Source organism: Hyperolius riggenbachi, chromosome 6 (assembly GCF_040937935.1).
Source record: "Hyperolius riggenbachi isolate aHypRig1 chromosome 6, aHypRig1.pri, whole genome shotgun sequence".
Taxonomy (NCBI): domain Eukaryota; kingdom Metazoa; phylum Chordata; class Amphibia; order Anura; family Hyperoliidae; genus Hyperolius; species Hyperolius riggenbachi.
This window is the reverse complement of record NC_090651.1, coordinates 36,460,200-36,482,873: the sequence shown is the minus strand read 5'-3', so window position 1 is coordinate 36,482,873 and position 22,674 is coordinate 36,460,200. Positions and strand designations below refer to the sequence as shown.

General features: G+C 45.7%; 1 long non-coding RNA gene and 1 pseudogene across 2 annotated transcripts in view; one reads left to right on the top strand and one right to left on the bottom strand.

Annotated features, from left to right (window-relative positions):
* LOC137522402 (uncharacterized) overlaps nucleotides 1-22,674 on the bottom strand; it is a 250,600-nt gene that overhangs the window by 186,651 nt on the left and 41,275 nt on the right. The window lies entirely within an intron of this gene.
* Nucleotides 12,206-13,412, top strand: LOC137521251 (octapeptide-repeat protein T2-like; annotated as a pseudogene).

Sequence of the window (22,674 nt, the reverse complement as noted above, 5' to 3'; positions counted from 1 at the left end):
GCTGGGGGGGGAGGAGGATAGCTACGTGAGCATGGAAACGGTACCACTATGGCAGAGACATCAGGAAATCGATAACAAATGCAACGTAGCCAATTAAAGAGGACCTGTAGTGAAAATTACGTAATGAATAAAACTGCTTATTTTTTTTTTATTTATTTTTTTTATTTTTTTTTTACAATATTAATTTATAGATTATTTAGTCAGTGTTTCCCCATTGTAAAATATTTCCTCACCCTGATTTACATTCTGACATTTATCACAGGTGGTGACATCTTTAGTTCTGACAGGTGATCTCTGCGGAGTGTTTGTTTACTGAGGCAGGGGTCACACTTGAAAAAATTGTGTGCGTTTTTCTGTATACCAGAAACACACGCAAAAATGCACTCAATGGTTCTCTATGGAGAATCACAATAATTGTGGTAAAAGTGAGATTTTGCTTTTTTTTGCTCTGCAGATTGCATGTTTGCGAATCCCACTATAATGTAACTAATGTATTACAATACAAGCGTATGGAATTTGCGCACATAAGAATCTAAAGACAAATTGGTAGTGAAAAAAATGCTCCAAGAGTTCCGAAACCAGTAAAAATATACCCACACCTCCCAACTTTTTGAGTTAGGAAAGAGGGACACTTAAGCCACACCCCTGCCACACCCCTAACCACGCTCTCGGCACACCCCAAGTTACGCATACTTGAAGACTTCAATAGAAAAATATGTTGTTCTATACACCTGGCAGCAGCAGCGGGTACAGGGTGCAGTAGCCAGTGACTCGCAGTGATGGGCCAGCTTTGTGGGGGTCGCAGAAATCCACAAAAAAACCCTGCGCTCGAATCCTGGTCTCAAAACAGTTCCACCAATCCTTGCTGTCTTTATATTCCAATGCACGGCTCAGCTCCGCTCTCAGGGGTGTGTGCAACTTTAAAACAAAAACATGGAGCGCTCCATAGTGCATTAACATAAAAACTTCTTTATTCCGCAATTTAAAAGTTATACTCACAAGATATGTGATAATGATTCGCTTATCAGCAGCAAGCCCCTCCGCTTAACTCCCCGGTGGCTAAGACACTCGCACTGTGGCCAGCAGCGCGGTCCGATGGTTTCCGTAGCTCGTCTCTAGGGGGTGGGCGTGGCTTACTCTGGACGTGCTTGTAGCGTAATTACGCGTTTCGGCGCTCTGCGCCTTCGTCATTGCGGAATAAAGAAGTTTGTGGGGGTCGCCGCTGCTTACCGGAGGGAAACAGGAAGACGCCGTTTACACAGGAGGACCCCAAGCTCATCACTATGCACAACATGGATCAAAATAAGTCTCTATGTGCTTTCCACATTCAGAATTAAAGAGGAACTTTAAAGTGAACCTCCAGACTAAAAATTTACTCAGCAGCACTGAAAAGGCTTGGTGTTTCTTTAAAGAAATACTGTAGGGAAGGGGGGGGGGGGGGGGTTAGGGGAAAATGAGTTGGACTTACCTGGGGCTTCTAATGGTCCCCCACAGACATCCTGTGCCCGCGCAGCCACTCACCGATGCTCTGGCCCCGCCTCCAGTTCACTTCTGGAATTTCAGACTTTAAAATCTGAAAACCACTGCGCCTGCGTTGCCGTTTCCTCGCTCCCGCTGATGTCACCAGGAGCTTACTGCGCAGGTCCAGTATGGTCTGTGCCTGTGCAATAAGCTCTTGGTGACATCAGCGGGAGCGAGGACACGGCAACGCAGGCGCAGTGGTTTTCAAACTTTAAAGCCTGAAATTCCAGAAGTGAACCGGAGGCGGGGCCGGAGCATCGGTGAGTGGCTGCGCGGGCAGAGGATGTCTGCGGGGGACCATTAGAAGCCCCGAGTATGTTCAACTCAATTTCCCCCGACCCCCCCTACAGTGTCCCTTTAAGTTTCACAGCATCAGAAATTTGTTTTTCATCCCCAAGCCTCATTTTTAGCTGCACAGAAGAAAACTGTGCAAAGCATGATGGGATTTCTGATGTTGTTGTTCTCGTTCTGCTGGTTTGGTGCAAATTAGTTTTTTTACATTTTGAATTTGAGATTTGAAACCTGGCGCGCTACTGGGAGGGGTGATCAGGACATAGGACAGTTGGAACTGTGTCTCATGCTCCCTGTCACCTCCTTTCAATCAAAAAGATGGCTGCCCCCATGAAATCACAAACATTTGCCTGTTCTTTTAAAGCAGGGTGGGTAAGAGATTATATTACCTATCTACAGTTACCTATCTACAGTGGCTGGATAGTGTACTGGTTAAGGGCTCTGCCTCTGACACAGCCAGGAGTTCAAATCTCGGCTCCTCCTGTTCAGTAAGCCAGGACCTATTCAGTAGGAGACATTGGGCAAGACTCCCTAACACGGCTACTGCCTATAGAGCACATCCTAGTGGCTACAGCTCTGGAGCTTTGAGTCTGCGAAAAAAATTGTGATATAAATGTTCTGTGTTTGTTTGTATTTTAATTAACTAACTTAATGACAGTATGTTTGTTTAGGCTAAAGTTCCCCTTTAACCAAGGACTGAACCGTCAGGAGCGGTAACCCCGTCCTAAACTTGTAGTAGGCACCGGAGGTCTATGCAGAGCAATGCACGCAGCGGGCATTTACCACTCACCTCCCAGGGGATCCCGACGTCGGCCGCCATTCTTCTTCCTCTCCTCCGAGGCTCTGCTTCCCCCTGGTGAAATCGCCATCTGTCCTCATGATGACAGCCAGCAATCTCACTATAGGGTTACAGCGCCACCCGGAGTACGGAGGGAAAACTGCAGCACGGGATCTCAGGGACAGGGGCAAACCCAGGATTTTCAAAGGGGGGATTCCTGAAAGATCTTCCTCAGCCACGCACAATACAGTGTAATAATATGGTAGGACATCATGCTGGGTACACACAATGCAATTTCCCATTTCCCATTCGACTGACAGGGTCTGATCATTACTTCCTAAATGCCCGATCGACAACGGGATCAATCAGGAGCGGTTTGGATACAGATAATAATGAGGACAGCCGACATTGCTAATGAAGAGGAAAGTGAAGCATTCACACAGCAGAGTACAGGGCTGTGCTCATACCTGACTCTGGTAAGTTCCATAGAGCTACTCCATTCTCTGTACACACACTGCTGCTCCATCCTCTGTACACACGCTGCTGCTCCATTTTCTGTACACACACTGCTGCTCCATGCTCTGTACACAAGCTGCTTCTCCATGCTCTGTACACACACTGCTGCTCCGTGCTCTGTACACACACTGCTGCTCCATGCTCTGTACACACACTGCTGCTCCATACTCTGTACACACGCTGCTGCTCCATGCTCTGTACACACACTGCTGCTCCATGCTCTGTACACATGCTGCTCCATGCTCTGTACACACGCTGCTCCATGCCCTGTACACACGCTGCTGCTCCATGCTCTGTACACGCTGCTGCTCCATGCTCTGTACACACGCTGCTGCTCCATGCTCTGTACGCACACTGCTGCTCCATGCTCTGTACACACACTGCTGCTTCGTGCTCTGTACACACACTGCTGCTCTGTGCTCTGTGCACACACTGCTGCTCTATGCTCTGTACACATACTGCTGCTCCATGCTCTGTACACACACTGCTGCTCCATGTTCTGTACACACACTGCTGCTCCATGCTCTGTACACACACTGTTGCTCCATGCTCTGCACACGCTGCTGCTCCATGCTCTGTACACACACACTACTGCTCCATGCTCTGTATACGCTTCTGCTCCATGCTCTGTACACACGCTGCTGCTCCGTGCTCTGTACACACACTGCTGCTCCATGCTCTGTACACGCTTCTGCTCCATGCTCTGTACACACGCTGCTGCTCCGTGCTCTGTACACACACTGCTGCTCCGTGCTCTGTACACACACTGCTGCTCCATGCTCTGTACACATACTGCTTCTCCATACTCTGTACACACACTGCTGCTCCATGTTCTGTACACACACTGCTGCTCCATGCTCTGTACACACACTGTTGCTCCATGCTCTGCACACGCTGCTGCTCCATGCTCTGTACACACACTGCTGCTCCATGCTCTGTACACACACTGTTGCTCCATGCTCTGCACACGCTGCTGCTCCATGCTCTGTACACACACACTACTACTCCATGCTCTGTACACGCTTCTGCTCCATGCTCTGTACACACGCTGCTGCTCCGTGCTCTGTACACACACTGCTGCTCCATGCTCTGTACACATACTGCTTCTCCATACTCTGTACACACACTGCTGCTCCATGTTCTGTACACACACTGCTGCTCCATGCTCTGTACACACACTGTTGCTCCATGCTCTGTACACACACTGTTGCTCCATGCTCTGCACACGCTGCTGCTCCATGCTCTGTACACACACTGCTGCTCCATGCTCTGTACACACTGCTGCTCCATGCTCTGTACACACGGTGCTGCTCCATGCTCTGTACACATGCTGCTGCTCCATCCAAAGTCAACCGTAGCAGGATGCAGATATTCTGGTGTCTCAACTTGTGCCTGTCCCCAGACACTGCACCGGCCCTGGTCTGAGGGGGGATTCTGGGCAGCTGTAATCTCCCCCTGCATTTGCCTATGAGGGAGGTGAGTCTGTGCTGAGCTGCTGCAGATCTCCCTAGCAGCACACATTTTTTCCAGGTTTTAGGGTCCGAAAGGGTGCAAAAAAATTGTACTGCTTTTAGATCCTAAAATCTGGAAGGAATCATATTACCAAGGGGGTTAAGGACCTGTTATATACAGAGCTTTAAATATTTGCCTGGCTCTCCTTCACACCCAGAAGGCTCTTTTCTTCTTTAAGTCCTTGTGTTACCGCTGACACATTACCATCAACAGCGACTGTGACATCGGTCGCTAACGTATAAACGCCCTGCCAATAAGCCAATAGCATGAGATCATTACATACATGAGGTCGCTCAGTACCATGCATCAGGTGAATAATTCTCACAGAAGAGCTAGGAATAAAATGTATGAACTAACAACAGCTCACGCTTCCTGCTAAATTCTACGATCAGGGATTTCATTACAAAGTAATCACCTGCATCGCCTTATTCCAGCTTGTTCTGTGTACTTCCTGGGAGAGAATCAATCATGATGGTCAGTGTTTCTGAACAGAGAGGGGATCTCTCGTCCGCACAAACATCCTACAGCAAATTACAGACTATATATATATATATATATATATATATATATATATATATATATATATCACGTACTTGTGAAGATGCTTGGAACACAGATAATCCTAGATGTTCAAGATGTTCTGTTCATCAAAAACAGGACAGTCCACAGAAAACATTGAGCTGCAAGTCCAGTCAGAGGTGATGATTTGGAATAGATGCAGCAGGCTCTGTATGTGTGCTTATGTTGCCCCCTGTTGATGAAAAGCAGTAACGTCACCACTAAAACACATTTCAACCCCTACAAGAATGTAACTGGGTAATTATTAACTATAGCTCAGGTTTGCTTCAAAGTAAACATTATTTTATCATTCAGGTAAATAAACCACGTAGCGATAGATAGATAAATAGATAGATATTATTTATATAGCGCCGATATCTTCTGCAGCGCTGTACAGAGTATATATTGTCTCGTCACATACTGTAACTGTCCCTCAGAGGGGCTCACAATCTAATCCCTACCATAGTCACATGTCTATGTACTGTATGTATTGTGTAGTGTAAGTATCGTAGTCTAGGCCCAATATAGGGGAAAGTCAATCTGTATGTTTTTGGGATGCGGAAAGAAACCGGAGTGCCCGGAGGAATCCCATGCAGACAGGGGGAGAACATACAAACTCCATGCAGATAGTGTCCTGGTTGGAATACGAACTGAGGACCCAACCTGCAAATTAAGAGTAATAACCACTACGCCACCGTGCTGCCTAATATTACTATTAGGGCAGCAACACACTGGTGTAGTGGATAGCACCATTTGCAGCATTAGGCCCCTGGTTTGAATCCCAGCCAAGATGCTATCTGCATGGAGTTTGTATGTTCTCCCGTGTCTGTGTGGGTTTCCTCCAGGCACTTCAGTTTTCTCACACATCCCAAAACATACAAATAAGTTAATTGGCTTCCCCTTCACCTAAACTCTCTGCACAGGAGAAAAGGAACACGGAGAGAAATACACCCTGTATGTATTTAGAGAGTTTAGCCTGTCTAATTCCCACTCATTTGTGTCTATTAATCACAAGTTGTAATTTGATCACTCCCCTGTGTCACATGACTGCCATGGCAGATAAGGCCATTTGAAAGCACATGATGTTAACAATATGTCCGCTGACGTAAATCAGGAAGTAGAAATAGTGCAGATTTATTTTAGGATTTGTATCAGGTGTAACAAAGAAATGTTTTTTTGTTTAAAGGTTATTATGTTGTTGTGTCTTTTAGAGCAGAGAGGAAGTTCTGAGTTCTGGCCCTAGTCTACTCTAAAACAGATTCCTTCTCAGTCAGGACAGCAGTGCCACCTCCTCCCTTCTGCTGTGCAAGTCAAATGACACACTGCTGCTCTCCTGCCTCCCCCTCCTCACTCACTGTCAGACTCCTCACACAGCACAACAAGCTGCTTTTCCCTAATGATGACCTCTTCACCTCTCGCTTCTCCTCCTACTCTGACTGCATGCTGTTTGTGTGAACACAGTACAAACATTCTGCCCCTGTTGTCTCTGCCTCTTGATTATTATTATTTTTTTATTATTATTTATATAGCGCCGACATATTACGCAGCGCTGTACAGTGTATATATATATATATATTGTCTTGTCACTAACTGTCCCTCAAAGGAGCTCACAATCTAATCCCTACCATTGCCATATGTCTATATTATGTAGTGTAAGTACTGTGGTCTAGGGCCAATTTTTTTTAGGGGGCAGCCAATTAACTTATCCGTATGTTTTTGGAATGTGGGAGGAAACCGGAGTGCCCGGAGGAAACCCACGCAGACACGGAGAGAACATACAAACTCTTTGCAGATAGTGCCCGGCTGGGATTCGAACCAGGGTCCCAGCGCTGCAAGGCGAGAGCGCTAACCACTACGCCACCGTGCTGCCCACAATTGATTCAAATGTTTCACCTTGCTTCATGAGAGAACCAGCCCTGTGAACAATACCCTCACAAAGGCTAATGACCCTAGCAATAGAGATGGTCAGCATGGACCACCATCACCCATGAAGAACAAGGAATGCCGAGAAACATTAAAAAACAAAAGGTTGCCCACAACAACATTGATTGATCCGCCCTGGCAGATCAGTTGGGACGATAATCAGTCTTGATTTGAAAGTCATTCGTATGAAACAATAACAAATGATTGCTTCATTCATGAACCTTGCGTGTAGCTGGTGATGCAGTTCCGATTCCACAGTTGAAAATGTCCACTAACGATCCGATCAGTAGCGTGCCGTCACCATCATCAGGCATCATTTCTTTTACACCACTGGCGCGGAAAGTGTGTGTACGGAGATTAAACGGCACCAATCACTAGGGATAATTTTTTTTAATGAACTTATCCATAAGGAGGTTTGTAATGTAGTGTGTTGTTAGGGGGGCAGGGCTAGATTTCAATAAAGGCCACTAATGCCTGGGCCTTGGGCGGCAGCTGGCCAAGGGGCGGCTGGACATGGAAGAGGGATGGCTGCATATGGAAGAAGAGGCTGCAAATGGAATACAGAGGTTGCAGATAAGGAGCAACACATGGAAATATGAAGCTGCTGCCCAAGGGACCTGCATAGGACTGAAGGAGGCTGCTGTACATGAATGTTACACACAGAAGAGGGGGTTGCACAAGGGATAGGAGGGGGAGCTGCACATGGAAGGGAAGCTGCAAGAAAGTTGGCCTAGGGGCAGAAAAAGTATAAATCCTGGCTTGGAGGAGGGGTGAATAGTGAGTTGAGGTGAGCCGCACTACCTTTTCTGGTACTGCTCCTCTGGCCCCTGCAGGGCCGGCCCTAGACTTTTTGCCACCTGAGGCAAATTTAGGAGAGAGCTGCCTCCCCTCCCTCGCCTGGGTCCCCCGATCTGCGCTCCCCTCCAGCCTGTAATTAGGAAGCTGCTGCCAGATCGTAAGAGGCACGGGCGGGGAGGACTCACCTTATCCGCGTTCCATCGTGCGCTCCACTGACGTCACTTCCTGCATCGCCGTCCACTTACAATACAGTGGGCGGCGATGCAGGAAGTGATGTCAGTGGAGTGCTCGCTGGAACGCGGAAAAGGTGAGTCCTCCCCGCCCGTGCCTCTTACGATCAGCAGCTTCCTAATTACAGGCTGGAGGGGAGCGCAGATCGGGGGACCCAGGCGAGGGAGGGGTCCGACCCCCCTCCCCACCTCCCCACCGCTAGGCCCAATACCCCCGACCTGCCCGCTACCCCTCCGACTCGGCAGCCGCCCCCCCCCGGGTGCCGCCCTTAGAAGTTTGCCGCCTGAGGCAAATGTTTCACCCCGCCTCATGAGCGGGCCGGCCCTGGGCCCCTGGCTTGTACGGGAAGCACATTTTTCCAGGACCAACCGACACTGAACCACATTTTGTAGTTCCCAGCAGCGTGGCTCTCTCAGAATTCTGGTTTTCTTGCAAACTTCATGCAAATATATGCAGCTTGGAAATGAGCCATTCAAAATCAACAGCAAGTTCTAATTGATTTTCCAAATTGCATACAATATGCATTACATTTGTATGCAAGTCAGAATGATAAGCATCTCATTGAACATCTCTACTAATCTTATGTACCTACTATAGTGTATGGGCAATTATGGGGGGTAAATCCACTGGAGGAAAAAATTAGAGGAACTCTGATTGGAGGAAATTAGAGTTCCTTGACACTAATCATTCTTGCTAATAATTATAGAATCGAATAAAAAAACGGTGCAGCCAAAAGCATGCACGGTCACCAATGCGACCAATTTTGGGCCCAAATTGGTTGCATGTATCAATTGGACATGATAACAAGGCAAGATATCGGGCTTGCGTGGTCGATCGGGTTTGCATCTATAACCACATGTGATACCGGGGCAAGCGACGAACGCGACGAAACCCCTGGCACTGTCCCCCTAATGTCAAATGTGCTACCCCCCATTGCCCAGTGCAGCATAGTTTACCTGTCCTAGGATGCACACGCGCCCATGTATACCTTGGCAAGCACGTGGGCAAGCACGGATTGCTTTATCAGGCCTTGAAATTGATCGGTAATCGGCCTGCGGTGTATGGGAAGCCAACAGATTCGATCAAAGAGAGATTTGTCTCTTGGTCGAATCTACCAGTCATCGCTAGATGTATGGCTAACTTTACATTTAGCATACCTCCCACCTTTTTGAGATGAGAAAGAGGGACACTTAAGACACGCCCCTGCCACACCCTGGTCACACCCCCATCACACCCCTAGTCATGCATACCATAAAGATTTCATAAGAAAAATATGTTGTTTTATCATTCAAACCACACTGGTCCTTTCTGTCCTACTTCATTTTCCTTCATATGAACATTTGAAAATAATAAATATATCAATTTAAAGGATGAGAATAAAGTTTAGAGTCAATCAAACACATTTTTTTTGTAGAGAAATATATATATATTTCAGTGCTGGGCCGAAATTACGCATGCGCGTAATTATGCATCGTAATTTACTATAATTTTACGCGTAAGCGTTACTCGCAACTTACGGTCTTACGCATAATTATGTACACGTAAGCCGTAAAGTGGTACCGTAATTACGCCGTCTACCGTAATTGCGTAGGTATGCGTAATTTTACGCTAACTTACGCGCAATTTTACGCTTAATTACTAACGTACAACTCCCCTTTTCTAAGAGTAGCCAATCAGTCAACATGTTTGGTTGGGAGCTACAGCCTAAGCAACCAATAGGCTTTGAAGCTGAGCGTGCTCGGAACGCGTGCGTACGCCTACGTTTTGACACATACGGAGGATGCGTACGCAATAGCTGTCATTCACAGTGACGTCTATTGCGTACACATCAGCCGTGCATGCGTCAAAACGTACGCGTTAATGGGTATTACGGCACTAAGGGCAATATCGTAGCGTAAGCGCCCACATTACGGTATCCTTACGCGTAACTGCGTAACGTTAACGCGTAATTACAATGATGACCCGTACATAATTTCCTACGCTGTAACCGTAATTGCGTAATAGCGTACAATTACGCATAACGATCCGTAAGCGTACATTTTTCCATTACGACCAGCACTGATATATTTACATAGAAAGAGGGACAAAGTCCTGAAAGAGGGACAAATGAGGAGGAAAGAGGGACAGGGCTCCCAAAGAGGGACAGTTGGGAACTATGCATTTAGCGTCCTGGCCGAGAAAAGGTCAGATACAAGATATGTGTTTGAGATGCCAGCAGCTGGTTAGAGACTGCTACAGATCATTTCTATACGTGTGGTTCAGTAGATGGGAGTGAGTACATTGCCTGGTTTTGCGCTGTGTTGTTTATCTGAACACGCTGGTAAATGGTTACACTGAAAGGATGCTAATTTTAGAATGAGTTCCTTTATTCTACGTAAAGCTGGGCTCACCCTCCACCATGAACGGCATAATCTGCAGTCCTCGCGCATCTCGCACGCAGCGCAAGGTATACATATTAAAACAGCTGATTTGTGCACATATTTAATTGCATCTGGGTACGGTCTATATTACATTCTCAGTCTTATCTCGCCCAGCAGTCATTTATCATGTGTGGTTATTAGATCATATGTCGTAGATGTAAATTCCAATGAATCTCTTAAAGTGGGTTTGTCGTTAAAACGTAAAGCTGGGTGTTCGTGTTGTGGATCGGGGCTGAGACAACCCACAAATCACTTTCACTTTTTTGCATTTATGCGCTTTTACTGCGTAACCTGCGCTTCATTACTGTTTAGTTACAGAGGAGACCTGTAGTGAGGAGAATAGGGAGAAGGCCATCTTAACTTTCCTTTACAAAGGGCTCACTGCCTGGGTGCTTGGGGGATCTTTGGGTTGTAGAGTCTGAGGCACACATTGGGATTTCGTGAACAAGCATGCTAGAAGTAACATCAGAGTCAAGTCCAAAGCAAAGCTTAAAGCGGATCCGAGATGAAAAACTAACTATAAAAAGTAACTTGTCTATACATCTTATCAAAAGTTTAGATAGTTTACACAGCAAATCTAGCTGCAAACAGTTTGTGATTATTTATTCCTGAGATACAATGAGGGCAGCCATGTTCTGTTTGTCACATTACACACAGGCAAGCTGATAGCATCTCCAGCCCTCAGCCTGTGAAATGTCATTCCCTTCTCCTCCTCCCTCCTCCCCTCTGCCTCTGAAATCTCTGGCTAGTAACACCTCCTCCTCCTGCCCAGACTAAGCTCCCATAAGCCCGTGCTACTAAGGCTCAGATTGCCAAGGCACTGGAGGAGCTGTGGGCGAGGCTTGTTTAGTTTATAGGGAATTAGAGTATTCAAACAAAACAAAAAAAGTATTTGGATTGAGGAATGCCCTATAAACTATATGGAAGGAACACAATTATGCAATGACTAAAAGTTTATCTCGGATCCACTTTAAAGTCTTGATCAACTTACATGCATGCAGTGGCGGCTCCAACTTCAAATTGTGGGGGGAGGGGCACATTGATTCCCGGGAGGGGGGGGCATTACCCCAGCATGCCCCAGTGTGGCGCTGCCCATGCATGCGTGGCCAACACAAGTTCTTTCAATGCCCCAAAACATTCAGATCCTCATTGCTTTTCAGGCCTTAGGGTCCTCATTCTATCCCTTACATCCCCTCCAACTCAACCCACCTGCTCAGGCTAATATTCACCGGTGCTCCCAGTGCCCCCTTCTCATTAAATCAGATCCTTTGTGCAACTTGTTAACTTAAAGGGGCCCTGTAGTGACATATAGTAGAATGCAGTAAATTATTCAGGATACTGACTTTTACGGTAATTATCCTGGTTTCAGCATCAGAAACACTTCCTATATCTATATATTGCTGTATATTGGTATGTAGCCCCGCCAATCTAATGATACTTAGCCTAGGCTGTTTAGCTATGTCTAATTCTCCTCTCAGGCATTATTTTACTGGCTTCTGAAAGCCAACAAAATACCGTATTTCTGCTTCCTGCAGACACAAACCCCAGCCCTTCCCTGCAAAAGCCACCAATAGCCCAAAAAAACCGCAACGCTCTCAAACACTACGCACTGAAAGCCATTAAAAGCATTTAAACGCCTGTGCGAACCATCCCTAACATGTATGAGAGAGAGACAGAGAGAGAGACAGAGAGAGAGAGAGAGACAGAGAGAGAGATAGAGAAAGAGACAGAGAGAAACAGAGAGAGAAACAGAGAGAGAGACAGAGAGAGAGACAGAGAGAGAGAAACAGAGAGAGAAACAGAGAGAGAGACAGAGAGAGAGACAGAGAGAGAGAGGCAGAGAGAGAGACAGAGAGAGAGAGAGACAGAGAGAGAGAGACAGAGAGGGAGACAGAGAGAGAGACAGAGAGAGAGATAGAGAAAGAGACAGAGAGAAACACAGAGAGAAACAGAGAGAGAGACAGAGAGAGAGAGAGAGAGAGAGACAGAGAGAGAGATAGAGAGAGAGACAGAGAGAGAGATAGAGAAAGAGACAGAGAGAAACACAGAGAGAAACAGAGAGAGAGACAGAGAGAGAGAGAGAGAGAGACAGAGAGAGAGATAGAGAAAGAGACAGAGAGAAACAGAGAGAGAAACAGAGAGAGAGACAGAGAGAGAGACAGAGAGAGAGAGAGACAGAGAGAGAGATGGAGAAAGAGACAGAGAGAAACAGAGAGAGAAACAGAGAGAGAGAGACAGAGAGAGAGACAGAGAGAGAGAGAGAGACAGAGATAGAGAAAGAGACAGAGAGAAACAGAGAGAGAAACAGAGAGAGAGACAGAGAGAGAGACAGAGAGAGAGAGACAGAGAGGCAGAGAGAGAGAGAGAGACAGAGAGAGAGAGACAGAGAGAGAGACAGAGAGAGAGACAGAGAGAGAGACAGAGACAGAGAGAGAGACAGAGAGAGAGACAGAGACAGAGAGAGACAGAGAGAGACAGAGAGAGAGAGACAGAGAGAGAGACAGGTAGCTTGATTCACAAAAGAGTGCTCACTGTTAGCACGGCCATTTTAGCACGATTTTTCGCATTGCGAGCAATCGCGAATTTTCACGCGAAACGATAACGGTTTTCACGCAAATCGATATCGTTTTCACGCACAAATTCGTTTTGTGAATCGAGACAGAGAGAGAGGCACAGAGAGAGACAGAGAGAGAGAGACAGAGAGAGAGAGAGACAGAGAGAGAGAGAGAGACAGAGAGAGAGACAGAGAGAGAGACACAGAGAGAGACACAGAGAGAGACAGAAAGAGACAGAGAAGGACAGAGATGGAAAAATGTGGAAACCCACCAGTGAGAACAGCAGGTGCAGGTTCAGGCAAATATTAATCATTTATAATATTTCATAGCTTCTTGAGTTACAAAAATGAAAAGTAATTTAGAACTAAATAAAGAAAAACGAATTATGCCATAAAAGAATACTGCACATTCTATTTAATGATTTTTATGAACTGCCTAACCGGATTAAATGGCGATCTCTTTTAAACTTTGCCTGGAGTGAAATTTATGCAGACAGTAAACAAAGCGGTAGGAGAGATATAACTGTGGTTAGAATTGGCAGAAGACGCTAAACAATCCGAGCCTTGAAGCCTCCACTCGTAGGCCCCGCTGGAGGATCGTTCCAGCTACGGCGGCACTTAGAACAGCTAGATATCCATCTACATAGCAAGGCTTGTTTTACAACATAAATGATACAACATGATACTGTAAACAGACTCGACGTATTTAAGCTAAATGGTCTGTAGCGAAAAACCTCTTGTTCCGTGAATCATTTTTCAGTAAGAATAAAGACAAGAGTCTGAGACAGGTGGCATAATCCAGTGGCGTACAAACGTGCTGGCGGCAGGCGCGATCCGCTTCAGGTGTCAGCATGGCAGGGGGTGACACTGGAGACCTCCTGCAGCCACCCGAATGCAGGGTATTGCGAGCGGAAGGAAGCTGCTCCCATTAAAGCTAATGGGAATCGATTTTTTAAAAAATTAGCAAGATACTTACCTAAGGAGAGGGAAGGCTAGGGGTCCTATAGAGCCTTCCCACTCCTCTGCCGGTCCCCTCGTTTAAGCGCCGCTCTTTGTTTGAATCCCCTGCCGCAGGGGGCTTCGGTAGTCTTCAGGAGCCCGAGTGCTCCTATAGATGGGCCGCTCTATACTGTGCACGCGCAAGCACCCTCTCTCGCACACTGGCACGTGCGAAGTACAGAGCTGTCCGAGTTCAGGAGCACTCGGGGTCTCAAAGACTCCCGAAGCCTCCTTTGGCGGCAGAAAGCAGTATGTGACCAATTGGACGAATACTACTACCTGGGGGATATGGGGAGCCACCGCTGGAATGGAGGGACTGTGAGAAGAGCGGGACCTATAGGTAAGTATCTGGTTGATTTTTTTTTTTTATCGATTCCCATTGACTTTAACTCACCTGCTACACCACCATAGTCCAGTGATGTCCGACCTCCTCTCAGCACTTTCCGCCTAATGCTATAAAACAATAATAATAATAATGCTGGCATGTCTTCCTGCACACGTGTAATCATGTAATGAAGGAGGACACGCCGGGCGCTAGGGGGAGAGCTGAACGGTGGCAGGAGGACGCATCGTGGACTCCGGTGGTGGAACAAGTAGGTTAATGGCACACCATGGCTTCCTTCCGCTCGTAATACTCTGCAGTAGTTAGTGTTAGGTAAAAGTGGGCGGCTGGCAGAGAAGGCATAAGGTGGGATGGGGGTACTGCATTGATGATTGAGGTACCCCCACCCCACCTATGCCTTAGAATCTGCTCACCTAACACTAACCGGGGCCCCCAAATACGCTGGCCTAACCTAACCCATACCTGCACCTAACACCTCCACCCATACCTACACTTAGCACTGGCCCCCACCACCTAAGCCTAACACGTACCCCCACCACATACACCAAACACTAACCTACCTTATACTTAGGCTGGTTTCAGACTGTGGATTGGCGGCAGCAGTGCGGCCCCAAAAACAGGCCTTCGGGGATTACCATGTTAGTATGCGGTAATCCCCTTCTGGCCGAGATCCAAACAGGAAGTGATGTTCGCTTATGGTCACTTCCTGTTTGGAAAATATGGAAGTGCATGGAAGCATATTGTAAAAAGTACGCTTACGCGCGCCGCCACCATCCTTTTTTAAAATTTCTGTGTTGCCATAGACTTACATGACTTCTGGTCCTCCGCACGTCACTGCAGGTCATCGCAGAGGTCATGTGGTAACGTCAGTATGCGCTCATGGTAGATCGGCAACATCCGGCGCACCACATGCTGTATGAAAGTAGCCATCGGCTTTCATTGGCATAGCGGTGAGGGGCAGTAAAATGACCCACCACACAAGTGTGAAAGGGCCCTCATGCTTAACACTATCCCCTTCCCCCCTTACTTACACCTAACACTAAGCTCCCTCACCTATGCCTAACAATAGCACCCCCCACCACACACACACACCTAACCAGAGCAGTGTCGTGGTGCGCTTAGCACGGCGCACTCACTGGTGTGGGGGTGTCATTTAATACCCAGCACCGGGTGTCGAATGGCCCAGGTACGCCACTGCCGTTATCCATAGTTTATGTTACTGGAACCGTTTTTGTTTTTTTTTGTCTCTTATTGTTTATTTCTTTTTTTTTTATATACTACCCAGTGAACGTTGGAGCATAACAACAAGGCATTCAATCAGAAATTGCAGCTTTGGAGACAACACCAGATTACAGCTGGGGGGGATGAGTGGCGTTTCGGGCCTTTCTCACAAGCTATGATTTTGAATTAAAGCGAAGATCTGCTCTGGAATGTTTATCGCCGCGTCGGAATGTTCAAGGTCATGTTGGCAGATCAGGAAGATAATACGGCTGGGCTCTGCTCTATGGGATTATTACTGTCATTTTGCTCACATTTGGGGAATGGAAATTGGTGCTTAATGGCATCCTGTACGGGTTTCTGAGATGCCTATTGATTCTGAGCAGTTTTTTTTTTGTTTGCTTGGAGTTTTTTTTTTTTTTTTTTTTTCCTTTTAGTGTCAGTGAACTTATAAATTGTTTAGTTTACATTTCTTTAAATGAGGGTCCGATCAATAATGTTATAAGTTTAAAAGATACTTTAAGATAAAATAGCACCTTAAAGAGACACTAAAGTGACAAAAAAAATGTAATGATTTGTACGTGTAGTACAGCTAAGAAATACAACATTAGGAGCAGAGACATATGTCTAATGTTGTTTCCAGTACAGAAAGAGTTAAGAAACTCCAGTTGTTATCTATGCAAAAGAGTCATTGAGTTCCACGACTTTCAGGCTAGGTTTCCATTACAAGATTTTATTTTTTTTGTCACTAGTAAGCGGAAATTGATTTTAATTGTTTTTTTTTTTCACAAAGTGTCATTTTCCGCTAACTTTTGACAAAAAATAAAATCTTCTATGAACTCACCATACTCCTAACGGAATATCTTTGGGTGTCTTCTTTCTAAAATGGGGTCATTTGTGGGGTTCCTATACTGCCCTGGCATTTTAGGGGCCCTAAACCGTGGGGAGTAGTCTTGAAACCAAATGTCGCAAAATGACCTGTGAAATCCTAAAGGTACTCATTGGACTTTGGGCCACTTAGCGCACTTAGGGTGCAAAAAAGTGCCACACATGTGGTACCGCTGTACTTAGGAGGAGTAGTATAATGTGTTTTGTGGTGTATTTTTACACATACCCATGCTGGGTGGGAGAAATATCTCTGTAAATGACAATTTTTTTATTTTTTTTACACACAATTGTCCATTTACAGAGAGATTTCTCCCACCCAGCATAGGTATGTGTAAAAATACACCCCAAAACACATTATACTACTTCTTCTGAGTACGGCGATACCACATGTGTGGCACTTTTTTGCATAAGTGCGCTAAGGGGCCTAACGTCCTATTCACAGGTAATTTTGAGGCATTTGGATTCTAGGCTACTCCTCACGGTTTAGGGCCCCTAACATACCAGGGCAGTATAGGAACCCCACAAGTGACCCCATTTTAGAAAGAAGACACCCCAAGGTATTCTGTTAGGAGTATGGTGAGTTCATAGAAGATTTTTTTTTTGTCACAAGTTAGCGGAAATTGACACTTTGTGAAAAAAAAAAACCAATACAAATCAATTTCCGCTAACTTGTGACAGAAAATAAAATCTTCTATGAACTCGTCATACACCTAACAGAATACCTTGGGGTGTCTTCTTTCTAAAATGGGGTCACTTGTGGGGTTCCTATACTGCCCTGGCATTTTAGGGGCCCTAAACCGTGAGGAGTAGTCTTGAACCCAAATGTCTCAAAATGACCTGTGAAATCCTAAAGGTACTCATTGGACTTTGGGCCCCTTAGCGCAGTTAGGCTGCAAAAAAGTGCCACACATGTGGTACTGCCGTGCTCAGAAGAAGTAGTATAATGTGTTTTGGGGTGTATTTTTACATATACCCATGCTGGGTGGGAGAAATATCTCTGTAAATGACAAATTTTAGATTTTTTTTTACACACAATTGTCCATTTACAGAGAGATTTCTCCCACCCAGCATAGGTATGTGTAAAAATACACCCCAAAACACATTATACTACTTCATCTGAGTATGGCGATACTACATGTGTGACACTTTTTGAAGCATAGGTGCGCTAAGGGGCCCAACGTCCTATTCACAGGTCATTTTGAGGCATTTGTTTTCTAGACTACTCCTCACGGTTTAGGGCCCCTAAAATGCCAGGGCAGTATAGGAACCCCACAAGTGACCCCATTTTAGAAAGAAGACACCCCAAGGTATTCCGTTAGGTGTTTGGTGAGTTAATAGAAGATTTTATTTTTTGTCACAAGTTAGTGAAAAATGACACTTTGTGAAAAAAAACTATATAAATCAATTTTTGCTAACTTTTGACAAAAAATTAAATCTTCTATGAACTCGTCATACACCTAACAGAATACCTTGGGGTGTCTTTTTTTCTAAAAAGGGGTCACTTGTGCGGTTCCTATACTGCCCTGGCATTTTTCGGGCCCAAAACCGTGAGTAGTCTGCAAACCAAATGTCTCAAAATGACTGTTCAGGGGTATAAGCATCTGCAAATTTTGATGACAGATGGTCTATGAGGGGGCAAATTTTGTGGAACTGGTCATAAGCAGGGTGGCCTTTTAGATGACAGGTTGTATTGGGCCTGATCTGATGGATAGGAGTGCTAGGGGGGTGACAGGAGGTGATTGATGGGTGTCTCAGGGGGTGTTTAGAGGGGAAAATAGATGCAATCAATGCACTGGGGAGGTGATCAGAAGGGGGTCTGAGGGGGATCTGAGGGTTTGGCCGAGTGATCAGGAGCCCACACGGGGCAAATTAGGGCCTGATCTGAAGGGTAGGTGTGCTAGGGGGTGACAGGTGGTGACAGGAGGTGATTGATGGGTGTCTCAAGGTGTGATTAGTGGGGGAAATAGATGCAAGCAATGCACTGGTGAGGTGATCAGGGCTGGGGTCTGAGGGTGTTATGAGGGTGTGGGCGGGTGATTGGGTGCCCTAGGGGCAGATAGGGGTCTAATCTGATGGGTAGCAGTGACAGGTGGTGACAGGGGGTGATTGATGGGTAATTAATGGGTGTTTAGAGGAGAGAACAGATGTAAACAATGCACTTGGGAGGTGATCTGATGGCGGGTCTGCAGGCGATCTGATGGTGTAGGTGGGTGATCAGATTGCCCGCAAGGGGCAGGTTAGGGGCTGATTGATGGGTGGCAGTGACAGGGGGTGATTGATGGGTGGCAATGACAGGGGGTGATTGATGGGTGATTGACAGGTGATTGACAGGTGATCAGTGGGTTATTACAGGGAAGAGCAGATGTAAATAATGCACTGGCAAATTGATAAGGAGGGGTCTGAGGGCAAACTGAGCATGTGGGCGGGTGATTGGGTGCCCGCAAGGGGCAGATTAGGGTCTAATCTGATGGGTTACAGTGACAGGTGGTGACAGGGGGTGATTGATGGGTAATTAGTGGGTGTTTAGAGGAGAGAACAGATGTAAACAATGCACTTGGGAGGTGATCTGACGTCGGGTCTGCAGGCGATCTGATGGTGTGGTTGGGTGATCAGATTGCCCGCAAGGGGCAGGTTAGGGGCTGATTGATGGGTGGCAGTGACAGGGGGTGATTGATGGGTGATTGACAGGTGATCAGGGGGGATAAATGCTTACAGTACACAGGGGAGGGGGTCTGGGGAGAATCTGAGGGGTGGGGGGGGGTGATCAGGAGTCCCCAGGGGGCAGTTTAGGAATTTTAAAAAAATTGCGTTGACAGATAGTGACAAGGAGTGATTGATGGGTGATTAGGGGGGTGATTGGGTGCAAACAGTGGTCTGGGGGGTGGGCAGGGGGGGTCTGAGGGGTGCTGTGAGCGATCAGGGGGCAGAGAGGGCAGATCAGTGTTTTTGAGTGCAGACTAGGGTGGCTGCAGCCTGCCCTGGTGGTCCCTCGGACACTGGGACCACCAGGGCAGGAGGCAGCCTGTATAATACACTTTGTATACATTACAAAGTGTATTATACACTTTGTAGCGGCGATCGTGGGGTTAAAAACCCGCCGGCTCTTCCGAACGGCCGGCGGGTTGTCGTCGCGGGTGGGTGGAGCCAGTTGCCGGGGAAAGCGCGTGTCATCAATGACTCGATCGATCCCCCGGCATGCCGAAAGGACGCAACGCCCTTGGGCGTATTGCTTTCCTTTCGGCGTCCACAGCCGATGGGCGGCGGCTAGTGGTTAAATATTGGTATTCGTATCTGGGGAAAAAGGATATAATATAATATAAGATCAGAAACAAACAAAATACACATTGACGGTTCACAGGCAGCCTAGTAATCTTATGCATAAAACATAACTTTTAACAGTAATGCCAATAAATAGTCATACAAATGATATAGCTTAAAAAAGTCCTGAATACACATTGTTCATAATGTCAATAGCCTAACGCACGTTTTGCAACCAATGACCAGATGGCTTCTTCAGAGGCAGAGGTTTTTTTCTGGTTCATGGTTCATAAATACAGGATGATTTATAAAAACATAAGAAAAAAGCATATACACTTATATACTCACATATAAGCCGACCCGTGTATAAGCTGAGGTACCCACTTTTCCCTCAGAATGCAGGAAACAGTGATTGACTCGCATATAAACCCCTTCCCCAATATGGCCCCTCCACAGTAGCCATATGTCCCCCTAGTATAAGTCAGCCCTCCTCCCCATAGCCAGATGTGCCCCAGGATCATACAGCTGTTTCTCAAGAAGTCATAGTAATGAGACACAGCGATTGCCACACAAGAAAAATCCGCGATCCTAGCACGCTCTGCTCCACAAGCCGGGGGACACAGGTAATCTTGAGCAGCGCACTCTGCACACCATGTTGCAGGGGATGGGTGCACGGATACAGCAGGGCGCCAGCTGGCAGGAGCAGGATCACTAGTGCACAATCCTTACACTTCTCTGCCAGTAACAAAACCTGCTCCACCATCCGTTCTGCTCCACTGACTCGCATATAAGCTGAGAGGATAACTTTTCAGCACATTTTTTATGCTGAAAATTAGGCTTATATGCGCGTATATACAGTATACAGCAGGCCTGCATATCCTTTCTGGATCACCAGTACTTCACAGATGCACAGCTTGCTGCTGCTGTGCTCTCCCTGGCTGCAACTAAAGGATTACAATCCAGCGGACAAGTGCAATGTCTGGACCTCAGTCTCTTACATTCTGCTGTTTTGCAAAGATTGACATATTGGATGGAATTATAATTGGCCATGTATTGGGCTGACAGGATGAGAAAAACTTGTGATACATACCTGGATGTGGTTGCATATCTGCAACCGTACTGTATTCACGAACTATGAACACAGAAAAAAACCTCTGCTTCTGAAGAAGCAACCTGGTCATTGGTCGCGAAACGGGGGGATTTTGAATTCACATGATATTCTGATTGATCAGTTGGATTTGTGTCATAGGGGGTGGAACATATGCGGCTTTCTGCAGTTCCCCATCAGGTCCTCCGTGTCCTCCCTGCATCCTGATTGGTTATGTTGTATTTATGGTCACTGTATAAAGAGCAGTGTTTATGATAAACTTCAGAGAGAGCTTGACACAGCTTGAGGAAGGACCTTGTCAGAAACCGCGTCTATTATGGCTATCTCTTTGTTATTTTAATCAATAAAAGAGCTATACATCATTGACGTGGTGCTGTGGATACTTCGTGTTGGACCATGTAATAAATGTCAGAATGTAAATCAGGGAGAGGAAAGATTTTACAATGGGCAAACACTAACTAAATCATTTATACATAATTATTGTAAAAATGAAGCACTTTTTTTATTACATTATTTTCACTGGAGTTCCTCTTTACCAGTGCTGACCCTGAAGCTGTTATGAGGTCATCACCATTTTTAAAATGGAGGATGAAGAATTCTTATGATCACTGTGGACAAACAGGACACAGGAGAGGAGAAAGAGATTGATAAGCAGACTACGCCGGAGGTAAGTATGACATATATGTTTATTTTTACTTTCATTTTACAGTTTAGATTTGCTTTAAAACAAGTAGATGAGTCTTTTGCAAGCAAATGGTTCTTTGTCTCAGTATTTTTATTTACACTTTTGAGCCTTTGTAAATAAGGGTTAAAAAATAACCAGCTGGCCCTCTTCAATAATGTATTTGTATTTGAACGTTATATAAATATTACATATTAATTTTATTTTATAATCTAATTCTTTTATGCATAGCGGGGAGCATACAGACTGCTGTAAGCCATAAAATCCATGAAAATGTAATAAAAACACATATATTGGGAACCACAATATCCTAGACAAACTGGAAAAAATGCATTTTAGAAAAACACAATTACCACTAATATCATTCTGCAAATTCTTTTCTAGTCAATATTGAGGGGGGGGGAAAATCATTTTTTTAAAGGGGATCTGAGATGAAAAACTAACTATAACAAGTAGCTTGTCGATATATCGTATCTAAAGTTTAGATAGTTTACACAGCAAATCTAGCTGCAAACAGCTTCAATAGTTTATGATTATTTATTCCTGTGATACAATGAGGGCAGCCATGTTCTGTTTGTCAGATTGTCACAGGCTGAGGGCTGGAGATGCTATCAGCTTGCCTGTGTGTAAATTCAGTCCCCTCTCCTCCTCCCTCCTCCCCTCTGCCTCTGAAATCAATGGCTAGTAACCTCCTCCTCCTCCTGCCCAGACTGAGCTCCCATAAGCCCTTGCTACAGTGCCAAGGCACAAAAGGAGCTGTGGGCAAGGCTTGTTTAGTTTATAGGGAATTAGAGTATTAAAGAAAACAAAAAAGTATTTGGCTTGAGGAATGCCCTATAAACTATATGAAAGGAACACAATTATGCAATGAGTAAAAGTCTATTTTGGATCCAATTTAATATAAATTTGGACAACTCTCCATTTTTAATGAAAATATATCAGCAGATAAACAGCAATAAAACAAAGCGGCGTTTGATCTAAAAGATATTTTTTTTAATAATAATACAAATATAATAAAAATAATAACAATACATGTTGGCAGTGGCCGTACTACGAATTATGGGGGCCCCCAACCA